Raw genomic sequence first — 9,909 nt, 5'->3', positions numbered from 1 at the left:
TTTTTTCCCCTTGCTATTCTGCATGACTTCAAGGAATACCATCATTGATTGTCTGGAAGGAAACACTTCACCCCATACTTCATATGTCCATTGGGCAGCACTCCTACAACGTCAGTTATGATTATAGTTTTTTGAGTTGTTTTTTTTTTTTTTTTCCTTTCTCTTGTTTTTATTTTCTTTATTTTTTGTTTTAAGACAGTGATCATGGGCACAAAAAGCGGAGGGAGCATCTGTAATGTATGAAAGTAAATGAGCTTCCTAGGCACGGAATAGCTGATGATGCTGTTCTAATCCAAATAGTCCATTGTGAATTAAAAATACTTGTCCAAATGGAGTACCTAGCAGAAAATGTAGTTTAAAACTATGCAGAGCATAAATTAATAGATGAACTTGCAAATGTTCATAGAAAATAACTTACAGGACAGCCTACAGTACTAAGGTTCCCCAGTTCTCTAGTATTTGAGCATCTGGCAGTATGTAATAGGCTTATGCTCTCTTTTAAGGGAGGGCAGCATTATTATATCATTATCATACCTATTTCTCAGAGAATTGAAGCAGGGAATCTCTTCATGCAATCTATAAGCCTTTCAGTAGGTGTTCACCTTTGGAAGAAGAAGGGAAGGGTTATATAGGCAAACCCTTAGTCTGTCAAAGGTATCAGGTGATTCTATTGTGGGTTATCCAGGAGCCAGTTTTGTTAACTGAGAAGTGCTATATAGATGTATATATGTAGATATGATGGGCCAAGTTCATAAGTCAAGTGAGTACATGGGTTTATGGAAGGTATGTTTTCAGGCAATAATTGCAGTTATTTATACAAACTGTTTAAACCTGGACGTGTGAATAGATTTGGGAAGCTGTAAGATCCATCAAGGAACTACTGATTCATTATAGATCTGCTTCTTACCTTCTGTCTTATTTGATCAACGCTTCCCTTCAACGTTTATGGATTGAATTCCTTGTAGTTTGTTACATCTTTCAGAGTTACGGTCTTCCATAATCTGTATGCTTCTCAAGTGCAGGTAATATGTATTTATCTTACCAGTCCTCCACACAATGATTTTTTATGTTTTTAATTAGTTCTGATCAGCTACTTGTAGGCTTATAAAACATTTAAAAGTTAACAGATACGTTTATTACTTCTGATTATTTATTTTGATTTTTGGTTAAAATTTGTGCCCTGAAAAAGTCCATGTACTCCTACTCACTTTAGTTACTTACTTTTGTATATGTTTTAAGGTGAGATGGTTAGGTTGATCATTCTCATTCAATGATACCCGTGCCCTGGATTTGAGAGAACCTGTTGTGTGCTTTGGAAGGTGTCTTCGTGGACCTGTTTTTTTAAAAAAATAAAAAATGTTTGTCTAGATTCTACTGCAGGTGCTGACTTGTGGAAAGCCAAAGAGGAAATACAGCAAGGCTCGTAAGGCACGTTAGTTCAGGTACAATTCATAAATCGTGACTTAAAATTATAGTTGGACTACATCTCCTAAGCCTTTATGCATGCATGGTTCATCCTACTTTTCTAACTTTTATCTCCACCATATGCTTTTAAGGAGCCTTGCTTTCCTGTGGAAACTACAGCAAAGGTTCTGATGTTGCAGGTAGTCCTGATAAGGTTGAAGTGAAGCCACTGAGGTCTTGGATACGCAGGAAGTTATCACATACATTACAATTTGGCCCCAAAGTAATTCATACTTCCGAAGATGACTAGAGACAAACACTGGTAAAAACATAACAGATTTTTTCGAATCTCAGAATTAATCTAGCATTGTGGCTTCTGGGCTCTCAGGAATCTTTGACTTGCCATGATTTGTTTGTTTCTTCAGCAGAGAACTTATATTTTGAAAATTGCCTCTTTGGAAGGCTTATACACAGATTCTCAACTGCAGCATGCTAGTGGTTTTTAACTTGAATTTCTCGCCCTGCTACTGGCAAGTAATGCAACAAAGCAGTTGCTAACCTTTCGTGGCCTCTAAGCTAGTTTGTAGGGCAAGTTCTTTTGCTTGAGCTAACCAGTCTGTGGAAGTCTTCCTCTGTTGCTGTAGTTAGTTCTGCAGTAAGTACAAAGGTTTTCTCATTGTGTTTGAACTTACTTTGACTGACCATTAGCGCATACTGTAAAGCTGGAATGTGTTTCCCCAGGCATCTAAAGAAACTTTGTGATGCTATACGCATGAGGCTGTATGATTCTGTATAATATTGGACAGAGAAGCGATTATGGTCCACGGTTAGAAATGCAGGAAATCCATTTTGAAGTAAAAGTTTGTATTCCAGTTATTAACAATCACACTATTATGCAATATATTTGACTGTAATAGTTATAGAAAACTTGGAGAAAGTGATTGATGTGCAACTTTGTAGTGGGTTTACGTAGCAAGGTTTTGGTAGTGGGGGCCTGCAGGGTAGCCACTGTGAGAAGAATCCAGAAGCTGCCCCATGGCAGATAAGAGCCAGTTCTAGCCACCTCCAAAGGGACCTGCTGCTGGCCAGAGCTGAGCCAGTAAGTGATGCTGTTTGTGCTTCTGTGAGAGCAGGTTTAAGAAAGGAGGAAAAAAAAAAAACACCAAACCTGCTGCACAACAGCATCTGGGAGAGAGAGGAGTGAGAAGCAGCCCTGCAGCCCCCAGGGTCAGTGCAGCTGGAGGGCAGGAGGTGCTCCAGGCACACAGCAGCAGTTCCCTTGCGGCCTGTGGAGAGGCCCCTGGTGGAGCAGGCTGTCCCCCTGCAGCCCATGGGTCCCACATGGAGCAGATCTCCACGCTGCAGCCCATGGAGGAGCCCCCGGTGGAGCAGGTGGATGTGGCCTGGAGGAGGCTGCGGCCCATGGAGAGCCCCTGCAGGAGCAGGCCCCGGGCCGGAGCTGCAGCCCGTGGAGAGGAGCCCACGCAGGAGCAGGGGTCTGGGGGGGAGCTGCTGCCCGTGGGGGACCTGTGCTGGAGCAGTTTGCTCCTGGGGGATGGACCCTGTGGTATGGAGACGTGGGAGCAGTTGTTGAAGAGCTGCTGCCTGTGGGCAGCCCCCGTAGGCTCAGTTCAGGAAGGACGGCATCCTGTGGCAGGGACCCCACGGGGAGCAGGGGCAGAGAGTGACTGTGAAGGAGCAGCAGAGGCTATCAGGGACTGACCTCAGCCCCCACTGAGCAACCCTTATGCCCCTTTTCATCATATTTTCTCCCCCATTTTCTTTGATCGGGGGAGTGTCAGAGCAGCTGTGGTGGAGCTCAGATGCCCGGCTGAGTAAAACCATCACACACTTGTTTCAACACTTTGTCCTTCAGCACAAAGTATTTATTATCTACTGGAAAAATAGCTGCTGCTTATCTTTATGCCACAAAGCGAAAGGAGGACCAGAGAACTTCCACGATCATTGTAAATGTGCAGTGAGACTAATACCCTTGTTCTCATATGTTAGTTTGGTATCATCAGCAGACCCAGAGCAATTATTGGCTAAACACAGAAAGGAAATTAACTGTACAATGGCTATTGCTCATGTGTGAGGTAAATGTAAGCAAACCAAGAAGCTTGGTGGAATTTTGAAGCTGATCAGAGACTGAGCTAAGCAGTGGTCAACCCTCATTTATCTGTAAGCAAATTACTCAGGTTGTTCAGGTGTCCTGCGCTTGTTACTGGCAGCGTATACCTCTATTTGGTCTAATAGCGTTAAGGTGTTGCGACACCTGAGCTGATACCAGAAAATCAGGTCTTACCAGCTGTGTCCAATATTACATAAATTCATTTGAGCTCCAGGTATTCACAGAAGTATGCCTGTGTCATGAAAAATATTCATTCACTGCAAGGAATCTTCTCACATGATTATGTGTAGTATGGGTCATGTCAGTGTACTGAAGAATGACTTCACACTTAGGAATGAAGGTGTATCAGGTGGCTGTGGTAAAGCAAGCTATGCAACACCTCTGCTGTTGACTTGACAGTTTCCTCACAGACAGGGCAACTCAGTTTTTAAGGAACTGCTATTTTTAATTTCAGTCTTGTATGCCAATAGCCCGTAAGACAATTGTGTGAGCATTAAAATAGAACAAAATAATAGGCTAAAGTTTCCTTTGCCCAGGTAAATGTGGGATACTTGTTGCTTAATAACTGGTGGTTTGTCAGTTATTTCATGTTGAGTTCACTGAATTCACATACTTCCCTGATACATACAAATGTCAAATTTTAGCAACCTTGCAGTCCTTCTGTTTTAGATTTCCCAAGGTGTTTGGCTAGGTTTTATCTGTTGAAGCCATGTACGGATCAGAGGTTATAGGATGTAGAATCTCTTGTAGAATGGTGTTTACAGAGAACTTGTGACTTACTTGGCTGTAACTGGGTCTGGAAAGCCTTGCAAAACATCTATGGTCACCAAAAACACCAAACATTGATAGATAATCTGAGTTCATCTGTTGAATGGCTGTATGCAAGTGATACTTGGTGGTACTTTCAGTTTAAAAAAAAAAATGTTAGTTGCTCTGATATTCTTTTTCTGCATGCTTGTGAATGTTTGGAACAAGTTCTTAGAGTCTTTGGACAGATACAGATTTTTCAGAGGTTGCATTTCAATCTGCTCTTCTACCCCACCTTTTATGTGAACGTGTCTGCTTATTTCATCCTGATTTTGAAAATGACTGAAACTAAAAGTTTCCCTTATAATCTTTACATTAAAATTCAAATTAGTATAGCTTCTGTGAGAAAGCAGTCCGAAGACCAAAGTAAATTTACTTCTATTTGTGTTGAAACTACTCTTACTAAGTATCAGTAACTTCTTTAAACCTTTGTTGCTTCACCAGAAGTAGAAATTGCTTATAGTCTGGGAACATAAATGCTGTTTTATTACTTTTTTCTTGTACAAGTAGCACTGTTAACCATTTACTCAACATATGATCAAAGAAGCTCCTTTAAGGTGAGCAACTGTGGGAATGTGGTGGAGTAAGGCACTGGTTGTTAGTTGTCTGCATGTGCACTAACATACTTGAGCTTACTCATGGAGAAAGTTCCTATCATCATCTTACAGCACTTTGTTTAAATCAGAGCTGCTGTCTTGTGTGTTGTTTTTTTCTTTTTCCCCTCAGTGACAAGCAGATGGAAATGGTGACTAAGTAAATTTCTGATTAGTCTAACCAGATTTGCTGTTGAGACAGCAATTCAAAGCAAGGTGTATTGGTATTTTCTGTGATACCAGAAATTACAAATGTAGATTCATATGATAAACACTAAAAGTATTATAAACTCTGTGAAAAATGTTGCAACGCACATTTACATGAACGTATCAGCATAACGTACAGCTTTATGTTTATGTCTCAACATACCAATGTTGAGAACCTATTAAAACATAAAGCTGTACGTTATGCAGATACGTTCATGTAAATGTGCATTGCAGTCAAATACACTTTTTTAAAAAAAATGTGAGGGAGATTAAGAGATAAAGATTAAATATGATGCAAAGAAATCTCTGCAGAATTGTAGTTAGGAGAATCATTGAATGGTTTGGAAAGGACCCTTAAAGATCATCTAGTAATGTTACACCATTCTAATAAAATAGATCTGTCCTGTCTGTTTGTTCTACAGGAAAACTATTTTCCCAGTGATTTTTACTGATTTCACCTGAAATTTGCCTGTTTTGCAAAGTGAAATTACACTTCAAAGAAAATATCAGTTCTTTTGCAGGACGTGCTGTCCTTTGTCATTAGCCTTTCTTTAGTTATGTTTTTGGTCAGAGATTCACTATTGTTGTTAGGAACAGTGTCACTAAGTCATTTTTAGTCTGCATCACTGAGATGCTCTCTCTTAATTCTGGATCTTTCAAGAGGGTTGTTTGATTGGCACCTTCACATTTAGGATGTTATATTTGTACCATACTTGCTAGGTCTACGTTTTCGAGGCTCTCTCAACTTAGGTCGTAACAGTAGTTTTTAGCAGTAAAATTCTTAAAACTTTATTCTCAATTTGTCCTATGTTCATTGCTCTCATATTTACATTCCTGGATTGAGTGTTAATCGGTATTCTGAAGTCTCAGTTCTTAGGCTAAGGTTGCCTTTTGGGACTGGCACCTGTAAGATTAAGTATGTTTGAATTCTGGTATTTTTGTCTGGGGAAAAAGGTCAAAGTAGCGTGATGCGTAACTTATGAAGAATGGCCTTGCCATATGTTAATACTTTCAGAGCTTCTACATGGTGTATGTTGTCATACGTTACTTCAGTTTCTTTTACTTTTTAGTGCCTTTTACTTTTCAGAGCAGTCTTTGATTTTAATCATGCAGGTAACTAAGTTACATGTATGTAGAGCTGCTCACGATATAAGCTGTAAAATATTCTTACATAGAAAGACACTTGTATTGGTGTCATACTCAGGAAATGGTTTGCTATGCTTTGTCTGCAAAAGTACATTTTGACAGCATAGCAACTTTAAGTGATTTTCATAATAAATTGTAGTTCTTTGACTTGATATTACTTAGAATTATGTTTATTCTAGTTATTATTTACACACCAAGATACTCTTTATAGACAAGTAATTGTAATCTTGAGCATGATTATTAGAATAATCTGAATACTGATCCAAAACACTTATTTTTAGGCACAAAAATGTTTCAGAACTTGCACCACTGAAGTTCAGATTGCTATTGCAGATTATGCTAGTTTTTGCAAATAGCATGTGTATCTATGTGTAGTAAACTTTGTAAATATATTTTCAGGTTGTTCGTGTTTAAGCTATATTTTTACCCTATATTTGCATGCCTTCCTGGTTTTTATCAGTAGTATCCAAATACAGTAATTTGTGTTCTTTGGGCAGGCATTTGGATCCTTCAGAAAGGGGAGAAGAAGCAATTGATTGAGCTGCAGTACCAATAACAATACCCAGTAACAGTGATAAAATGGCCCTGTTGTTGTGAACAGTGATGTTCCCTGCTAATTAAAAATAAGGTTCTAGTGAATGCAGATGCTTCCTCAGGTCTGCTGTGTATAAATAGAGGTTCGTTCATCCTGTCATGGACTGAAAAAGATGTTCCATTAAGGTTTGTGTCATGCTTTGTAAGGTGAGGAAAGGGGAGTAAGGAATGGTGGGTATTTTCATGACAGCTTTCCTATGCAGATCTTGTGATTTTTTCTTCCATATATAGCTCTGGCAAGGAGGTGTGTGCTAGGGGAGAGAAAATTATTATAGGGTTGATCAAAAATGGAGCCTTATGTTTTCCCAGAATCACTATCTGCATTGCTGTGAAAGGCTGGTGGCACCTTGATTTAGCTTGTCTATTGCAGTAAATGTTGTTCATTTCAGTGACAAACTCAGTCCTAAACTTCCTTGCATACAGTAGAAGTACTTTTTTTTCTATTTCGTTGTTTGGGTGACACATGTGCACTACAACAGTCATGTTGTAATAGGTTTTTAAAGATTTGGCTATGCAAGGACATGAAAGCAAAGTTAACCACTGAAACTCAATACAGAGACTTAGTTCTACAAATTTGTAGCTTCCATAAAAGTTGTCCAAAAGTGTAATCTGATTTATAATTGAACTACTTTGGTTAGTGTTGTCTTCCATACGGAGGTCTCTAACAGGCCTGTCCCTGATGGTGTATATGAATTCGTAACAGAATTGTTTTCTTTGTGTGTATAGCTGGGCCAGGGCTTGGATTCATAGACTTCAGAAGGGATGCTGATTAGGTGTGCACTTGCATTACAGGCACAACTACAGCTAAATAAAAGCACAGCAACAAGCAGTTTTTTCTGTGTTTTTGGAGGAAAAGGTTAAAGGAAATTCTTCAAATTCTATGCGTTTACCTGTAGAAAGCTTTTCTGTTGTCCAGTTCTTTTATAATCTAGAAACAAGGTGATTGGTCTGTAATTCAACCAAACTGCCTGCTTTATAAGTCATAGAGATGTTTGAAATTATATGGAAAAAGTAATTTCCAGTCTTTAGAAGTGCAGAAAAATGGTATTTATAATTTGATTGTTCTCATGTAGCTTGTAGCAAATAAATTATTTTATGGAGACATTAAAAGTTTGAATAAGAGGAACAGTTATATGAAAATAAGTTGCATGCTTGTAAGTATGCTTATGAATGAATATACATTTAGTACAACTTATCTTGCTGCTGTGGAATGTTTCATGGTTATTTTCTTTGTTGTGGGATTGTTGTCAGTGAAAAATGCAGCCTACAACAGCTGTAGCTTTTTTGATTTGTCTTCTAAGAAATAATTCCTGCTCTTCATATAAATGGGCCTGCACCTTTCTTCATTATTCATCTTACTGCACTGCCTCAGTTTGGTAAATTCCTGCTTTATTTTCAGCCTAAGGAGGTGTTCGTGTAGGTTAAACCTTGGAGGAATTACTAGAAGTAGAGCAGGATAGGGCTGAGACAGATTGTGCTGCCTGCCCCTCAGTCCTTCCCCTTCCCATCTCCAGAAGCACAGGGAGTCCTGTGGCTGGCAGCAGCGGAGATTGAGCCAAATGTCTGCTGCTTCATTGCCAGGCGAGTTAAACCAGATAAGTGGACATTGATGACTGCCTTGCACTTTCCTACTTTTTTGGATGTTTGAATAAGAGGAACATTGCTCTTTTAGACTAATGGTAAGCTTGTAGAAAATGCAAATTAACTAGGGATCTAAATAGGCAGATTTAAATGAATTAAAATGGTTTCCATTAACAGTTATGGGGGGGTACGTATAACTCTGCATCCACATCTGCTCTGGCAAGCAGCTCTCAAAATGGAATGCTGACTTGGGGTGTCATTTTCATAGTAGATACTTACATCAGAAGTTCATTTAAAAGTGTTTATTGTACATGGTTTCCTGTAACTTAAATCTGTTAAATGATGCTCGTAGTAGTAGTTAGGTTTTGCTGAAAGTTGTTCATGGTCCATGAGGACTATGTTCCCTGGTGCTCATGGAGGACTCCAACCACCCTGATATATTAGAGAGCACAGCAGGGCATAGGCAGTTCAGGAGGTTCCTGGAATGCATGGGTGATAACCTCTTCCTCTAGGCGATAGAGGAGTCAGACTGGAAGAATGGAAACAACCCCCATTTCTAAGAAGGGAAAAAGTAAGACCTGGGGAACTACAGGACAGTCTGTCTCACCTCTGTGCCCAGCAAGATCATGGAGCAGATCCTCCTGGAAACTCTGCTAAGGCACATGGAAAATAAGATGATTGGTGATAGCCAGCACAGCTTCACCAAGGGCAGGTTGTTCCTGCTAAATCTGGTGGCATTCTAGGATGGGGTTACAGCATTGATAGACAGGGGGAAAAACAACTGAGGTCATCTACCCGGACTTGTGCAAAGCATTTGTACACAAACATATACTGCACAGTATCTTTGTTTCTAAGTTGGAGAGAAATGAGTTTAATGGATGGACCACTTGGTGGGTAATGAATTGGCTGCATGGTCACACTCAGAGTTGTTAAAGGCTCAATGTCCAAGTGGAGATCAGTGATAAGTGGTGTTCCACAGGGGTTGGTATTATGACTGATACTGTTTAATGTCTTTCTCAACGTGGACAGTGAGATTGAGTGCACTCTCTGCATGTTGGCAGATGACACCAAGCTGTGTGCGGCTGACATGCTAGAGGGAAGGGAGGCCATCCAGAGGGACCTGGACAGGTTTGAGAGGTGGGCCTGTGTGAACTTCATGAGGTTCAACAAGACCAAGGTCCTGCATCTGGGTCGGGGCAATCCCAAGCAGAAATAGAGTCTGGGTAGAGAATGGGTTGAGAGCAGCCCTGAGGAAAACGACCTGGGAGTTGCTTTGTGAGAAGCTTGACACGAGCCAGCAATGTGTGCTTGTAGCCCAGAAAGCCAGCCATATCCTGGGCTGCATCGTAAGAAGCTTGGCCAGCAGATCAAGGGAGGTGATTCTCCCCCTGTACTCTGCTCTCATGAGATCCCACCTGGAGTCCTACATTCAGCTCTGGGGCCCAC

General features: G+C 40.2%; 1 protein-coding gene across 2 annotated transcripts in view; it reads left to right on the top strand.

Moving 5' to 3' along the window:
• ATP9B (ATPase phospholipid transporting 9B (putative)) overlaps positions 1-9,909 on the top strand; it is a 175,543-nt gene that overhangs the window by 545 nt on the left and 165,089 nt on the right. The gene's annotated exons all lie outside the window — the stretch shown is intronic.

This window comes from Oxyura jamaicensis, chromosome 2, assembly GCF_011077185.1.
Source record: "Oxyura jamaicensis isolate SHBP4307 breed ruddy duck chromosome 2, BPBGC_Ojam_1.0, whole genome shotgun sequence".
Lineage (NCBI taxonomy): Eukaryota > Metazoa > Chordata > Aves > Anseriformes > Anatidae > Oxyura > Oxyura jamaicensis.
This window is presented reverse-complemented; position numbering and strand designations above follow the sequence as displayed.